Source organism: Narcine bancroftii, chromosome 7, assembly GCF_036971445.1.
Source record: "Narcine bancroftii isolate sNarBan1 chromosome 7, sNarBan1.hap1, whole genome shotgun sequence".
NCBI classification, from domain to species: Eukaryota; Metazoa; Chordata; class Chondrichthyes; order Torpediniformes; family Narcinidae; genus Narcine; species Narcine bancroftii.
This window is the reverse complement of record NC_091475.1, coordinates 96429664-96447958: the sequence shown is the minus strand read 5'-3', so window position 1 is coordinate 96447958 and position 18295 is coordinate 96429664. Positions and strand designations below refer to the sequence as shown.

Here is an 18295-nt window from a genome sequence, read left to right as displayed (position 1 = left end):
TTCTTTCTCAGTTTGAATAAAATTAAATGAGAATTTATTTGGAAAGGTAAAATGTCAAGAATTGGTCGTGAAAAATTAATATGGAAATTTGATCAGGGAGGACAAAGATTACTGAATTTTAAAAATTATTATAAAACATCTCAATTAAGATTTTTGTCTTCCTTTTATCAAATAGGTGAGAAAACAGCTTGTGTTCAGATTGAAATGAATAAGATTGGACAAATTATCCCAGAACAAATTTTGTATAAATGGAATAGTGAATTGTTTAAAGGAAAAAATGAAGTACCAATTTTAGAACATATATTGAAAATATGAAATGGGATTCATATGGAGAAAGGGATTAAAATCTATTAATTACCTAAAATGTTGCTAAAACAAAATCAACTGATTCCTTTCACTTTGAATAATTCTTTATTTGATAATTGGTATAGTAAATGTATACAGAGAATAACACATTGATTTTTGGGATCTTTCCTTTTAAATTTTGAGCATTTAAAATATAAATATAATATACAAAATAATACAAATGTTTCATATTCTCAATTAAATCATATTTAAAAAGAAATTATGAACAGATTTGAGACTCAGAACAAAGTCAATTTAAATGTATAATAGATACACGCAGTATTAAAAAAATTATTACATATATATATAGATATATATATATAGATATATATATATAAAATTGCAAGATACTAAAAGAAAAACAGATTTATACAAATCAAACTTACGATGGCAGAAAGATTTAAATATACAAATCTAAAATTGTGTCAAAATTGTGTCAAGAGCGTGTTACAAATACATTTAATCCTAGATATCAAATGATTCAATATAATTTTCTTCATTATTTATACTATACTCCACATAAACTGAATGGAGTTAATTCTAATTTTCTGAATAATAAGGAAATATGGACCTTATTACATTCGGTATGGTCTTGTGTGAAAGGGGAACAGTTTTTAAAAGATTTGAGTATGCTGTTAGGACAAATAATGAAGATAAAGATACAAAAAGACCCAAATATTTTCACTTGGAAATATATATGAAGAAGATATAAAATTGAAATTCAATAAATATCAAGACTTTTAAAAATATATAGTTGTAATGACAGTAACATGGAAAACTGAGAATTTGGTAAAAATAGACAGATGGCATATTGAAATACAAAATATATACCTTTAGAAAAAATAATTATAGTTTAAGGAATTAAATTCGCAACTTTTATTAAATTTGGAAATCATATATGGATTTTATGAATAAAAGTCCATCCACATCCTGTCCATGCCTCTCAGTTAGTAATTATAAAAAATAGTCAATGAATATTATATATGTTAATAATATTATATATGTACAGGTAGGTGTTCCTTCCTTTTCTTTTTATTTTTTCTTACTTTTGGGGGGAGAGAATTGGGGAGAAAATTAAATATTTATTGCATCATTTTGTATGATTTATTAAGTTAATATATTATTGAATTTATACTTTGCATTGATACAAATTATAAATAAAATTTAAAATTATGTAGTCCATGAAAGGTAACGCACTGTCTTTGATTCACTGATTATTCAGGAATCTGATGGCAGTTGAAAAGAGTAGCAGAGTGAAGTAAGTGTGTCCTGAGTGTTGGGGATCTTTGAAGATAGAGGCTGCTTTTAAAAATAGCACCTTATATAGATGTCTTTGATTGAGTGGAGTCTGGTGTCTGTGATGTCACAGGCAGAGTTAACAACCCTCCTGGAGTTTATTCCTGTCCTGAGAATTGGTGCCTCCATACCAGATAGTGATGCAACCAGCCAGAAAGTTCTCCATGGTACACCTGTAGAAGTTTCTGAGAGCTCTTGGTGACATACTGAATCTCCTCAGACACCTCATAAAGTATAGCTGCTGGTGAGCCTTCTTCATGACTGTATCAACATGGAGGCTACAGGAGAGATCCTCGCAAATGTTGACACCAAGGAATTTCAACTTCTTGACCCTCTCCACTACTGAGCCCTCAATGAGGACTCGGTCACCTTCCCCTGACTTCCATCTGAAGTCAATAATCAACTCCTTGGTTTTTCTAATGATGAGTACAAGGTTGTTGTCAATGAACTGATCTATCTCCCTCCTGTATGTTTCCTCATTGCTGTTTGTGATTCTGTTGACCACTGTGGCATCATTGGAAAATTTGGAGATAGCATTGGAATTGTGCCTGGCCACACAGTCATGAGTGTATAATGAGTAGAGCTGTGTGCTAAATATACATCCTTGTGGTGATCAGTGAGTAGGAGATGTTGTTTCCAATTCTATGGACTGCGGTCTTTCAATGAGAAGGCCAAGCATCCAGTTGAAGAGTGGGATACAGAGGTCTAGTTTGTAGCTTCTTTACCAGCACTAAGGAAATAATGGTTTTAAAGGCCAAGCTGTAGTCGATGAAGAGAAGCCGTATGTATGAATTGCTGTTTTCCAGATGATCCAGAGCTAAGTGAAGAGCCAATGATATTGCATCTGCTATGGAGTGATTTTGACAATAGGTGAATTGCAGTGGGTCTAGATCTTTGCTTAGGTACATTATAATCCTGGCCATGACCAGCCCCTCAAAGCATTTCACCACAGTAGAAGTTAGTGCTACTGGGCAGTAGTTGTTGAGACAGCTCACACTACTCTTCTTGTGTACCAGCATGGTGCCCTTTTGAAGCAGAAGGGAACCTTTGACTGCAGCAATGAGAGGTTGAAAATGTCTGGAACACTCTGGCTAGTTGGTTGGTGCAGATTTTCAGTACTCTGCCAGGTACACCTTCAGGCCATGATGCCTTGCAAGGGTTCACCCTCTTGAATGATGTTCTGACATCACCCTAAGTGACAGGTTTACAGGATCCATATTCCCACCTCCCTCTGTGTGAAAGACTTACTCTTCAAGTTCCATTTAAATCTCTCTCCTCTTACCTTAAACTTATGCACACCTTGGGCCAAAAGGCCTGTATTGTGACATACTCTTCCATGTTCTATATTTTATGTATTGTCTTTTTAGATTCCCCTACCCTGGCAATATGTCTCTGGTCCACGTGATTTTATAAACCTTTCTGAGATTAACCCTCGATCTCTTTCACTCCAGGGGAAAATAATCGCAGCCGATCCAGTTTCTCCTGGATGACTCAAATCCCCTAATCTTCACAACATCCTTCTGAATCTTTCTGCACCCTCTTGTGTGCTGCTGAATGGGATTAGTACAGATGTATACCTAATGATTGACTCAGACACGGTAGTGTGCTCTTTCCTACTTACCCTGTTGCTGCTCCAGCTTCAAAATGTGGACTTTCAACTGCTCCAGCTTCAAAATGTGGACTTTCAACTGCTCCAGCTTCAAAATGTGGACTTTCAACTGCTCCAGCTGGAGAAATTTCTTACACATGTAGTTGTCTGGAAGAAGAATGTATAGTGCAGAACTTACTTTCAATTGCTGCCATGCTTCACCCTTCTAATTAAAAAAAAGCTTCTCATCTACCTGGCCTGCATCAAGAACACATTGCTGAATGAAATAAATGCTGGGCTTTTATCCAACGTGTCACTCAGCAAAGCTCCCTTGTTTACTAAAATACTCACTTTCGGATCTTTGCAGTCAGGGGACCTCTGTATAAAAGCCATGCTGTAGTTTCTGAGATATACTTTATAAACTCTCCAATAGAGGTGTAAAGAAAATAATCGTTCTTAATTAATAATAATTAGAATGTGCTTTAAAGTTGCTGTAACTGTGCATTCTGTCAGATTTTCTACCAGATGACCTTATAGTTTCCAGGATAAAACATTGTCTTGCAAATTAATCCATATCAAGAAATACTCATTTTATGCTGAGATAAAATAAAAATATTTTGGTCCAAAACAGGAAACCTTTATTTATTCTATTTTCCCCTTTGCAGTAAGAAAATCATATTTGTATTTCCATATATTTGCAATGTTAATTAACTTGGTTTAAATGGTTTATAGAATTTTGACAAGGAACTTTTCTCCAAAGCATTATACAGTATTAGCAACAGTCATGAAGCAATGTAAAGGTTTGCATTATATCCAAATTGAGCTGATATAAAACATCTGATTCAAGGAATTTTTCAATGCACTTTTCTGTGTTGAAGTGATGTTTCACAAGAAGCTGCATTTGTTTGTTTTTTGAGTCCAAGAGCGATATCTTCTCCCATGAATATCTATGGTGAAATTTGTAACATAACCAGCCTTGCAAATGCAACTGCACACCAAGTCCTTAAGTCTATAAAGTCTTGTCATAACCAAGGATTTGGATTATGGAAAAAATGGAAAGGAGCAGGTTGATGGACTTGATAACAAGGGAGAAGATCATGAGAAGGTAAGAACCCTAATGAGATGATCTTGAAGAAGGCATGGATTGCAGAAGGGAAGAGGAGGTGGAGAGTGATTGAGAGTGGCTTGCTTCTGGACAGGCAATAATAAGGAGGAAAAAAATCAGATAGGGATCAAAAAGAACTTTGGAAAGGTGTTAGGGAGGACCTTATAGTCCACAGAGATCATTGAATAGAAGTGTAGATTGACTGTAAGCAAAATTTATACTTCCAGAAATAAAGCAGGTCAAAGAAGATGTTGTGTCCATCGTCCTTTATAAATCGCCTGGAGAGAGTTGAATGTTGTTATTGCTTATGACTCCTTTAAAAAAGATCCATTCCAAAGTTGAATCCTTTTCCAAGGTTTATTAAACCTTATATGGATTACTACATTATTACACCTTTGTTAAACAGTACTAAATCTGTGATTAAACAATTAAATAATGCTTCAAATGATTGTTAAAATGGTCAATAAAAAGTTTTCAGATCATTTCAAATCCCTCCATCATTGCAGAACCAAGGGGTACAAAACTGACCATTTATCTTAAAGCACGCAGAGAGAGAGAGAGAGAGAGAGAGAGAGAGAGAGAGAGAGAGAGAGAGAGAGAGAGAGAGAGAAAGAGACACAGAGAGACTGAGACCTTGGCTAAGAAGATGTTTCTATGGAGACACACAAAAAATCTAAACAACATCTATATAGACCCTGCAGAATCTGCATTTTAACCCTTACAATACCAGCCCCTAATTATTATACCTAAAAACAATCATAATTACCATTACAAAGAAAAACAAATCAAACATAGTAAATATTCAAAAAGTGAAAGTCAATTATCTTTTAAAAGACAGATATTGGTAATTGTTCTGTTCAGAAAGCCAGTTTTGATCTCAAACCAATATTTACACTCAAGTCTTCTTTTGTCCTGGATGGTATCAACTATCTTTCCCATCTACCAGGAATTTTGAGGTGCTGAATGGTCTATGATCATGACATTCCCAGCAGTGAAATTGCAACTGATCTTAAACCTCTTCTGTCACTTCTGCAACAGTTGAAGATATTCTTTCACCATCTTTTCCAGAACCAATCAAATATAAATTGCACCTTCTTCCACCTGCGGTGTGTATATATATCTTCCTCTAAATCTGTCCTGGTGGCAATTAAAGTTTACCTTGAAGAAGGAAAACAGTCAACCAGTTTACCTACCTCGGCTGCACCATTTCATCTGATGCAAGGATCGACAAAGATAGACAACAGACTTGCCAAGGCAAATAGCGCCTTTGGAAGACTACACAAAAGAGTCTGGAAAAACAATCACCTGAAGAAACACACAAAGATCAGTGAGTACAGAGCCGTTGTCATACCCACGCTCCTGTTCGGCTCTGAATCATGGGTCCTCTACCGGCATCACCTATGGCTCCTAGAACGCTTCCATCAACGCTGTCTCCGCTCCATCCTCAACATTCATTGGAATTACTTCATTACAAACATCAAAGTACTCGAGCTGGCAGAATCCGCAAGCTTCGAATCCACGCTGCTGAAGACCCAACTGCGCTGGGTGGGTCACGTCTCCAAAATGGAGGACCATCACCTTCCAAAGATCATGTTATATGGCGAGTTCTCCACTGGCCACCGAGACAGGTGCACCAAAGAAGAGGTACAAGGACTGCTTAAAGAAATCTCTTGGTGCCTGCCACATTGACCACCGCCAGTGGGCTGATATCGCTTCCAACCGTGCATCTTGGCGCCTCACAGTTTGGCAGGCTGCAACCTCCTTTGAAGAAGACCACAGAGCCCACCTCACTGACAAAAGACAAAGGAGGAAAAACCCAACACCCAACCCCAACCAACCAATTTTCCCTTGCAACCGCTGCAACCGTGCCTGCCTGTCCCGCATCGGACTTGTCAGTCATCAACGAACCTGCAGCAGATGTGGACATACCCCTCCATAAATCTTCATCCGCGAAGCCAAGCCAAAGAAGAAGAGAAACAAAGAAGACCCTCCTTATTAAGATTTTGTCCATCTAAGATTGAGTAAAGGACTTTTTGCACTGATCGAATTAATCTTTGCCATACACCTCCGTGGTGTGAGCCAGTCGGGGAATTGAAGATCCAATTATGTTCTTTCTGAATTAGTTCATTATGGATTCAAGTCTGATTCCATGTTATGATTGCTTCTCCTAACTCGCGTTGAGCTCCTACAAAATTTGTACCATTGTCAGATCGTAGTTCCTTCATTTGTCCATGGCTCATAATAAAACACAGAAGGGCATTGATGAAAGAGTCTGTATTAAGTGATTATGCTACTTTGATGTGAATTGCTCTTATGTCTAAACCTGTAAAAAAAACACCACAGCCCTTCACGACACTCATTGCATGCTTTACTACAAAGGTTCCAAAATAATCCACTCCAAATATGCTAATGGATATTCATCTGGGGAAACTTTGTCTAGAGAAAAATCTGCCATTAGCTGTTGTCCAGAAGAAGTATTTACATGCCAGCAAACATCAGATTTTGTTATCTTCCTGCTTAATTTAGTGGCACCAAAAAATTGATTTTTTTTTCTTGTAATTTGGATAACATATCATGAATATGTTGAAGAATTAGATTTGAAATGTAATGATCTTTGGCCAGTGTGACAGGATGTTTCATTTCTCTTCTGGCAACTGTTCCCCTACTGAAGGGACGCGCCAACTCTTAAAACATAATTCTCGAGAATAGGTTTGAGTTTACAAATGTGGCTTGTCTTCTTGACATTAATTCCTTCTTTTCAGACTTGAAATTACATCTGGAAATTTCTTCCTCTGGCAAAAGCAGCTTATCTCTATCTCAGCATTAATCAGGTCTTTAAGTGTGAACTGTACCTTTTCTTGAGTGTCAAGATTGCCTGTCTCTCTGCTACAATTCAGAAATCATTTTTTTAAATCTGAGCATCCATGCTGTTGCCCTTTTCAAATGAATCCAGGATGAAAAGTAATGGATTAAGTGGGTGTAATGCGCTTCGAAAGAACCAAAGACTTGTTGATCCAAACCAAGGCTTTTATTAACTAAAAGACTAGAGCATATCACAAGTAGGTCGACCAGTCCACAATGACCTGGTCTGGCTAGGAGCAATCCTTTAAGACGTGCCAGTAGGTGTGGCTACACTCTCAGCCAATCACAGTCATCCTACACTACCATCTGTACATATACGCATATATGTACATATACATATGTATATACATATCTATATATATAAATGTATATACATATGTATATATACATATACAATACACCAATTTATATTGGTGATAGAATCTCTACTGTCACAGTGGGTAATTGAATCCATTTGTTCAGATATTATCTGAATAGAATTTGGAGTTTTATTCTTGATTTCAGGGTCTTCTATTAAATTTCTTTTAATTTATCAGGATTTTGAGGCCACTCTCTTTGTGACTAGAGAAGAAATCGAGGCTCTGACACCCACATTTTATTTTTAAATAAATATTTGACTTTCAAACCTTGGGAAGCCATATGGCAGGATTGTTAACTGCGTTAACATATCTCCTCTGTACTGGACATAAGACTTGATCATTTTCTATAATTCTGTTAGCCATGAAAGTTCAAAAACTTGTGGTGCTATCAGTCCAAATATGGAGTCTGTTCGTTTCATGTGCAACTCTTTTTTCAACATGGTGTCCATGTTGACGGTAGCAGCCGTCAACTCCATTCGTGGGATAGTGACTGGTTTCAATGGATCCACTCCTGTCTTTCCCACTGCAAATCCACCATGTGGGGAACAGAGTGTGAGTGCAGTGTCAAGGGAGAATGGCCACCTAGATAGGAATAATAACGATAACAAAGGTAGGATGAAGATTAGGGTCAAAGGTAGAAAAGAGAATATAGGTGAGGGTCATTCTCTGAAATGCATATATTTTAATGCAAGAAGCATAGTGAACAAGGTAGATGAGCTTAGAGCATGGACAGATACTTGGGGTCATGATATTGTGGCAATTAGTGAGACCTGGCTACAGGAGGGGGAAAGACTGGCAACTTAATATTCCAGGATACATTTGTTTTAGATGTGATAGAGCAGGGGGTAAAAAAAAGGGGGAGGAGTTGCTCTGCTTGTTAAGGAGGACATTACTGCCGTGAGGTGGCAGGATGGTCTGGAGGGATCGTCCAGGGAGGCTGTTTGGGTGGAATTGAGGGGTGAAGGAGGCATGAGGGTGCTAATAGGGGTGTATTACAGACCACCAAATGGGCCAAGAAAATTAGAGGAACAAATTTGTAGGGAGATAATGTATATATGTGAGAATCATAAGGTAGTGATCATGGGAGATTTTAACTTCCCTCACATTGATTGGGATACCCATACAGTTAGAGAGCTTGATGGGCTAGAGTTCGTTAAATTTGTTCAAGATTGTTTTCTAAATCAATTAGTAGAAGAACCGACTCGAGACGGTGTAATACTAGATCTCCTGTTAGGGAATGAGCTAGGTCAGGTATTGGACATTAATGTTGGAGAACAAATTTTGGTTTGAGATCAAAACTGGCTTTCTGAACAGAACAATTACCAATATGGAAAGTGTTCTGAGGGATGGTATTTACAAATATTTGGAGGTACAAGGATTGATAGGGAGTAATCAGCATGGTTTTGTCAGGGGTAGATCATGCTTGACAAACCTGATTGAGTTTTTCAAGGGGGTTACAAAAAAAGTTGATGAAGGGAAAGCTGTGGATGTTGTCTATTTAGACTTTAGTAAAGGTTTTGACAAAGTTTCCCACAGGAAGTTAGGAAAAAAAGTGGAGGCATTAGGTATAAATAAGGAGGTAGTGAAATGGATTCAGCAATGGTTGGATGGGAGGTGTCAGAGAGTAGAGGTAGAAAATTGTCCAATTTGAGGCCGGTGACTAGTGGAGTTCCTCAGGGATCGGTCCTCGATCCTCGGTCCACTATTGTTTGTTATATATATTAACGATCTGGAAGTAGGGATGGAGAATTGGATAAGCAAGTTTGCGGATGATACAAAGATTGGTGGTGTTGTGGACAGTGAGGAAGATTACCGTAGATTAAAAGGTGATTTAAGAAGGCTGGAGGTGTGGGCTGAGAAATGGCTGATGGAATTTAATACAGATAAGTGTGAGGAGTTACATTTTGGAAAGGCAAATCTAAATAGGTCATATGCATTAAATGGTAGGCTATTGAGATGTGCAGAGCAACAAAGGGATTTAGGAGTGATGGTAAATAGTATCCTCAAGGCTGATACTCAAGTAGATGGTGTAGTGAAGAAGGCATTTGGAATGTTGGTCTTCATAAATCGGAGTACTGAATTCAAGAGTAGGGAGGTTATGATGAAATTGTACAAGGCATTGTTGAGGCCAAATTTGGAGTACTGTGTACAGTTTTGGTCACCAAATTATAAACAAAATATAAACAAAATAGAGAGAGTGCAGAGAAGGTTCACAAGAATGTTGACAGGATTTCAAGGTTTGAGTTACAGGGAAAGGTTGTGCAGACTAGGGCTTTTTTCTCTGGAGCGTAGAAGATTGAGGGGGGACTTGATAGAGGTGTTTAAGATTTTAAAAGGGACAGACAGAGTAAATGTGGATAGACTTTTTCAATTAAGAGTGGGAGAGATTCAAACTAGAGGTCATGTTTTAAGATTGAAGGGGGAAAATTATAAGGGGAACATGAGGGGAAATTTCTTTACGCAAAGGGTGGTAGGGATGTGGAATGAGCTTCTGGCAGACGTAGTTGAGGCGGGATCATTGGTTACATTTAAGGATAGACTGGATAGGTACATGGAGAGGAGAAGACTGTAGGGGTATGGACCGGGTGCTGGTCAGTGGGACTAGGAGGGTGGAAGTTTGTTATGGCATGGACTAGTAGGGCCGAACTGGCCTGTTCTATGCTGTAAGTGGTTATATGGTTATATATCTGATCCTGGTTATCATGCAGTCATAGGTAACTAACAGTCCCATAACACTCTTCACATGCGTCAGCAAAATGATGCAATTGGGCAGATTTACAGTTCAAAAATTGGTGGGTTTGAAGCATCTCTCAATCTTGAAGACTTCCAGTTTACCAAGATCCTGTATCTAACACATCCTTTTTTTGTACAATGGATTCTGGTATCTCATCATCCCCACAAATTTTGCAGAATCTTCTTGGCAATCAGGACAACTGGTGCCAATATTCCTAGAGGATCATATATCGAACTGACTGTTGATAGAATACCCCTTCTTGTGAGAGGTCGGTCCTTCAAAATGATTTTAAACTTAAAAAAGTCACACTGAACACTTAGCGCTCTGTCCATAAGAAGGTTGTCATGGTCTAAGTCCAAATTCTTCATTTCTTTTACCTTCTCTCTTTCAGGTATGGCAGCCAATACCTGGTGACTGTTACTTGTCCATTTGGTAAGTGAAAAACCTCCTTTGTTGCAGATCGCCTTTAACTCATGATAGCGAGCTATTGCTTCATAGCTGTAGCTACAGAAGTGAAACAGTCATCCACATGGAAGTCATTCCTGATGGTGCTTATGGCTTTGGAGCTATATTTTTCCATATTGTCCTCCATGCACTTCCCAATGGTAAAATTTGCACAGCTTGGTGATGAAGTCACTCCAAAGAAATACCCTGTCATTCTGTATTTCACCGTGTTCTGTCTGTAGTCTCCATCAGGCCACCAAAGCAATTGTAAAGTTACGGTCTTCATTCAGTACCTTCACCTGATGGAACATTGCTTCACTGTCTGCAGTTATGATGACAGGTTATTTATGGAATCCAGTTAAGACTCCAATCAACATAATGGTCATATCAGGACCCTGTAAGATTTGGGAATTTAGTGAAACTCCCCGAAAGGTTGCTCAACAATCAAACACCACACCATTTCTTTTTCTTCTGTGGATACAAAACCCCATGGTGAAATAAATACCACTTTATTTGTGCCAACATTCCAAAATATCATCTGGTACTTTCTCTGCGTAACCTTGAAATATCATGTCAGACACACAGTTGGTGTAATCTGAATGAAAGGAAGAATATTACTTGAATCTTCTCTTTAAATTGAGTGTACATTGCTCGATAACACTTCTATTGTCAGGCAGGCATATTTCCCTTTCCTTTAAATATAATCCAATGCAATAATGATCCTTAACCAGTTTGGCAGATCTTGAAACCAATTTCAAGAACTGCTGATCTTCTTTTAAAGGTTCTTGGTCATCCCTGAAGCTCTCAGGAAAGTAATCCTTGAATTTCTGCTACCACAGTTCATCAGGCTCATTAGAAAAAGAAAATATTTATTACCTGCTGGGAGAGAGAGGTATTCTGTTTCACAAGATGTCATTAGGCTCACATCTCTGCCAATGGAGTTATAATTGAGGTTTGAAATCTGGCACCACCGTGCCTTAGCCTGTCTAGTTCATGGCCAGGCACATCTTGTAACCATAGCACTGGCTCAGCACTGTGCCTCTACCAGTCTATTTCAGGACCATACATGTCTTGTGAACGCAGCACTGGCTCCACCTTGGTATTAAATATTTTCTTTTTCTGTTGTTCTTCCTCAAAATGTGATGCTTTAGTTAATTTAGTTCAAGCATCAGATACCACTGAGCCTTCCAGTGCCTTTGTCCTGCCTGATTAACAATTCTTTTGTCCAGTTCCTGTCGCCCCTTTTGCCTTTTAGCTGCACTTCCTCCCTTCTTAACTGCTCTTCCTGCAGATTCTTTTCCATCCGTAACTGCTGCTGTTTCTGTTCCTCTTCATAGCTTCTCCAATGTTATACTTAGTTGCTCTTCCCTCTGATTCTTTTCCATCCACAGCTGCTCCTGCTTCTGGTCCTCTTCTCTTTGTAGCTGCACCCATGTTATTATTATCTGCTCCTCCCGCTCTTCTAATTCCAATTTAATTTGAAATTTTAAGTTGAAATTCATTTTTCCACCATGAGCTGCCATGTCTATCTGAATCTTTAGACTTATAAATTCAATACTTGAAGCTCTGGAGCCCAATCTAGAACTCCTCTTACTTCTCCTTCTTCAGCATTTCACACAATGTCTTTAGGACCTATTTCATCCTGTAAGTCAGATGTCACCTTAATATCTGACTGTGTCTACATTTTGGATTGGCCCATCCCCCTCAGCATCATCTGTGGCAAAGCTTCAGCCATTTCCTAGTGGCTGAGCTTGGTTCCTATTAATGTTTTTTTTTCCAGTAATTCTGAGGGATCTGTATCCCCTACAGCTGCAGCCTTCTGCTTTTCTATTTCCTCATTAAGTCTTGCTTGAAGAGTCACTTTGTTTCCACTTACATCTCATTACCACCTTTGCACTTCTTTAAGTTCTGTGACATTCATCTTCTCAACACATAGCTCCTTAGGTGCAGCTGCTTCAGTGGTGGCTGCCATCTTATCCATTCAGCCGGTCATAGCACTAAGTCATCAAACATTCACAACAATAACTCCAACACCAAATCAGTGCTCAAAGGACAAGAATCAGTTTCCCCAAACTGTGTCCTACCTTGCAATAAACATACAGAAGGAATCCTTTAGTAAGGCTTATTGCTACTTCATTGACTTTGGTGCTGTTGTTGATGATGTTCAAAATGCTCCAAACAGAGCCCAAATGATCCAATCTGAATTTCAATCCATTTTCCAACTTTCTATTGTCTTAAATTCCATCTTTCACTGACTAATGAGTCAATAGTTCCTCTTTTATTGACTAGATGTCATGAATACCTTCTTTTATAATCACCTGGAGCGATTAAAATGTCGTTGTTGTTCATGAATCATTCAAAAAAGTTCTGAACCAAAGTTGAGTTTTCCAAAGTTTATTAAACCTTATAGAGGTTACTAATTTATTACACCTTTGTTATAGGATACAAAAAAACTATGATTAAATGGTGCTTAAAATGATTAATCAAAGTTTTGGGACCATTTCAAATCCTTCCATCTTTGCTGAATCAAATGAATCAAAACAGATCATTAAAACATGCAGAGAGAGAGAGAGAGAGGAAGAGGGAGAGGGAGAGGGAGAGGGAGAGAGAGAGAGAGAGAGAGAGAGCAAGGGAAAAAATATATTTCTATGGAGACACTCAAAGAATGCAAACATCTTTCAGAATCTGTATTTTAACCATTACAGAAGATATACACATCTTTCCACTAAGAAGAGACCAGAAACATTTGTCAGTTGGGTTCAGCATTGTATAAGTGATGCATGGCAACAAACATTTTTGGACACGATGAGCTGAGGTCCTCTCAATCAGTCTCTCCAGCTGCATGTGTAACACATTAGCTGATCAATTTTCAAATACACATAAAAACAGTGCAAAACAATTTCACAGCTTTAATTTATTCAATTATATGATCATTGTAAATCTCATAGCACAAGAACAGAATATAATTAAGGACAGCAAAACATTTCTATATTGGAAAGGTTATCCCTTACGTTTAGACACCTTAATGGTTATTATGTTGCCTGTGCTTTACAAACCCAATCAATCCTTATAAATAAACCTATAGGCTTCACATAATGGATCTTGCTTTGAACTACCATTAACTGAGGCAGCACCTGATGCACCTGGGAAGCTCTCTCAATCTAGTGACATGGATTTAAATGACATTGCATGTGTTAGATGCTACTGTAGTATCCTACTGTAGTTTAATGCCAATGGCATCACACATTTTTTTTGGCCCAGCATCTGCATGCTCCGTGGTACTAGCCCAGGTTTTATTTTTTTTTCTTGTATTATCATACAACTTTCAACTGTGTCATCAAGAGACTCAGAAATATTTGTGGCTGAGCAGGAACCCCAAATTGGGCCATTTTATTTTCTCCCCACTTCTTCCTCCCTGTACAGCTGCTGAAAGCTAATCGTTCATACTCCCTTCCTGATTCCAAAATCTTACACCATGGAATCTACCACACACCCTGTATTTTACACTAAAATGTGGACCCAGGTGTCAGCCATAAATGCACTACATGTCATCCCATCGACATCTTTCCTTGGCAGAGATATTACTGAGGACTACCTATGCTTTAGACAATAGACAATAGGTTCTGGTGTAGGCCAATTGGCCCTTCGAGCCAACACTGCCATTTATCAGATCATGGCTGATCTTTCCCTTTCAATATCCAATCCCAGCCTTATCCCCATAACCCTTAACTCCCCTGCCTACAAGAGCCTTATCCATCCTCTTTATACGTTCTTCGACATATCACATCTATTGAACCATACCCAAACATCCATTACAATTGTCTTTATTTTCATTCTTAAACCTATATTTCACCAGTTGACCAAGGTTATATCCTTTTTTTGTTTCTCACTTACAAATTTACTCCTTGGTAATATCATCTAAATCATCCATTGGTTTGCACCCTTCTCCTTCGGAAACTTTCCTTAATATCAGATAATAATACACTTTATGATTTATAAGGGTTAAAATGTATTTCATGCAAATGAGTTATGTTTATGGCTTTCAAGATGTTATTTACATATTTTTAAGGGTCTCCTAAAAACACCTTTGAGCCAAGACCTTATGGTTTGTTAGAGAGATCACATTTAAGTTTTAGTTCTTTTGTTCTACGAAATAATAAGGAATTAGAATGTCTGACAATTTTTATTGACCCTCTTAACAAAGTTTTAACACCATCTAACAAAGTTTTAATAGCTTGTAACAATGTATAGCAACTAGTAAGAATGTTAAGAATGTTTAATAAACTCTTTAAAACTCAACTCAACTTTAGGAAGGATCACACCATCATTCTCAATTAAATTTATGTTTTCTAAGTTCAACTTCAATATTCAACTTTTATTGATGGATTGGCATCAGGGCCAAGCCAGTTATTGCCAATCCTAAATTACTCTAGAATTGAATGTTTTGCTGTGTCATTTGAAAGTAAAAAAAAAGCAGAGTCTAAAGGTAAGAAAATTAGACTCCATCCTTTCTGCCCACTTCTCCAAGTTTGCAGCCCGACTACTGATTACAACAACTCCTTCACACAATATTTTGCTCCATTTTGCAACAATCAACAATATTTCAGTTATAATTGCTTTGTGGTTTTATTCTCTATCTAGCCAGTATACTCCTCACACCCCACCTATTTTACTATTTACTCTAGAAATCAATAAAATCTATTTTAATTTCAATTTCCAACCCAGTAGCGATGCATTACATTTATTTACAGCTCTCAATCTGTTAACTCACTTATTCTCTTTGATACCATTAGCACCACCATGCTCTCTTGCTCATCTGCACAATGACTCATCATTTTCACTCCTTATATCTCAGTGATGTAAATGTGAACCATTTGGACCAAAAATAGATCGAATGAACCATTAATAGATCTAGAATACTAAAACTGATTAATATTCAAATATCATTAAGGAATGCATTGCAAATTCTTAGTTTCTCTTTCCCATCTTTTCTTGCCTTGTTTCTTTTTTGGCTTGGCTTTGCAGACGAAGATTTATGGAGGGGTAAATGTCCACATCAGCTGCAGGCTCGTTTGTGGCTGACAAGTCCGATGCGGGACAGGCAGACACGGTTGCAGTGGTTGCAAGGGAAAATTGGTTGGTTGGGGTTGGGTGTTGGGTTTTTCCTCCTTTGTCTTTTGTCAGTGAGGTGGGCTCTGCGGTCTTCTTCAAAGGAGGTTGCTGCCTGCCGAACTGTGAGGAGCCAAGATGCATGGTTGGAGGCGATATCAGCCCACTGGCTGTGGTCAATGTGGCAGGCACCAAGAGATTTCTTTAGGCAGTCCTTGTACCTCTTCTTTGGTGCACCTCTGTCTCGGTGGCCAGTGGAGAGCTCACCATATAACACGATCTTGGGAAGGCGATGGTCCTCCATTCTGGAGACGTGACCTTCCCAGCGCAGTTTGATCTTCAGCAGCGTGGATTCGATGCTGTCAGCCTCTGCCATCTCGAGCACTTCGATGTTGGAGATGAAGTCGCTCCAATGAATGTTGAGGATGGAGTGGAGACAACGCTGGTGGAAGCGTTCTAGGAGCCGTAGGTGATGCCGGTAGATGACCCATGATTCGGAGCTGAACAGGAGTGTGGGTATGACAACGGCTAATCTTTGTGAGGTTTTTCAGTTGGTTATTTTTCCAGACTCTTTTGTGTAGTCTTCCAAAGGCGCTATTTGCCTTGGCGAATCTGTTGTCTATCTCGTTGTCGATCCTTGCATCTGATGAAATGGTGCAGCCGAGATAGGTAAACTGGTTGACCGTTTTGAGTTTTGTGTGCCCGATGGAGATGTGGGGGGGGCTGGTAGTCATGGTAGGGAGCTGGCTGATAGAGGACCTCAGTTTTCTTCAGGCTGACTTCCAAGCCAAACATTTTGGCAGTTTCCGCAAAACAGGAAGTCAAGCGCTGAAGAGCTGGCTCTGAATGGGCATCTAAAGCGGCATCGTCTGCAAAGAGTAGTTCACGGACAAGTTGCTCTTGTGTCTTGGTGTGAGCTTGCAGGCGCCTCAGATTGAAGAGACTGCCATCCGTGCGGTACTGGATGTAAGCAGCGTTGTCATTGTTGAGGTCTTTCATGGCTTGTTTCAGCATAATGCTGAAGAAGATTGAAAAGAAGGTTGGTGCGAGAACGCAGCCTTGCTTCACGCCATAGTTAATGGAGAAGGGTTCAGAGAGCTCATTGCTGTTGGTTTTCGTGCAGTTGGATAACCATGTGACATCAGTTATTTTTATGTACATGCACAGATTAGACAAACAGGGCAAAATATTTTCCAAAACAACACCAGCTTACCACTGACTAAAACAGCTGTCTTTAAGAAATCAAGTAGATTCTTTGATCCACATACAAGCCAAGATACAGAAGCTTTGCCTTATGGTTCATTGGATTACACTATTTCAGAGCATTAATACAGATATGATGGCTGGATGAGATTGGTACAGCACCTAGCAAGTAAAATTAATCAAAGATTAATCAAGTCACTAGATTTGATCATCAGCTCTCATACTGGCAGAATTTTGAAATATTTTCTTGGTTACCAGTTCAGTGTTTAGGTTCTGAATTCAAGTTCAAGTTTTAAGTCTTGTACTGAAAGTGGGATTTGGATCTATGAGGATAATCTTTCAAGTATTCAGGAACAGCAAATACTTGAAGGAAGCTCACTGGCAGTGTGCCATTGCTTTTCTATGAAACCCCCAGCCATTTTTGGAAAATAGCCTCCTGTGGTATCTTCAAGTTAAAATAAAGATTTCAAAACACATCTTTTTACTAGAATATTTACAGATTAAAAGGCTTTAATGAATTTTCTCCATATGACCTAACCTTGACTAGCAAGGACAAAATCATTATCCTTTGCTGTTATCTATGTTATGTTATTAGTTATTTGCTTTAATATTGTTTTCATTGCCATACAAGATATCAAGCAAGAATTCTGCCAGGTTTAGTCCTGTTTATTTTTGAGCCATTTACCTGTAGTGTGTTAGAGTTATAATTTAACTGGCATTACCAGCAGTGTGACATGCCTTGGAAGCTCTCAGGATAATTAACACGAGCCCCGAAAATTAATATTTACAGTTCCTCAGGCATGAGTTATTGATACAGTACTGGTTTTGTCCATATGTTCAGACTTCAAACCATTTATGTGGCATTAATAGAATTGGAATTGTATTTAGATGTTCCGCACATCAAAACAAAAATGCTCCTCAACTTTCTTTCCTTCATTCTTGTGCAGGAATAACTTGTAAAAGCCATTCCAAATACATCTACAATGGCTATATGGATAAAGAAGTTTAAAGAATTTTTGTTTAATTTTCTGAAATTTAAAAAAAAACAAGTTTAAGACGCACTATGGATTAGTTATGTTGTGCTACTGAAGATACTATAAACTTTAGTCCCATCTATTTGTACAATTAAGGATGCTATTCCACTATTACAGAAAACCATGAAGTTTCTCTCATCTCTGGCATCTTCTCAGGATATCTTCATTTCTGATGAAGATAGTTTGTTGCCTCTGAATATAAAATTGTTTATCTTA

The 18295-nt window shown here is 38.3% G+C and overlaps 1 long non-coding RNA gene across 1 annotated transcript in view; it reads left to right on the top strand.

The window, feature by feature from the left end:
- Positions 1 to 18295, top strand: part of LOC138739127 (uncharacterized) — a 58283-nt gene that overhangs the window by 9253 nt on the left and 30735 nt on the right. The window contains exon 2 of the long non-coding RNA XR_011342018.1: positions 10681 to 10721. This is a non-coding gene — a long non-coding RNA (uncharacterized lncRNA). The remainder of the gene's footprint in view (positions 1 to 10680; positions 10722 to 18295) is intronic.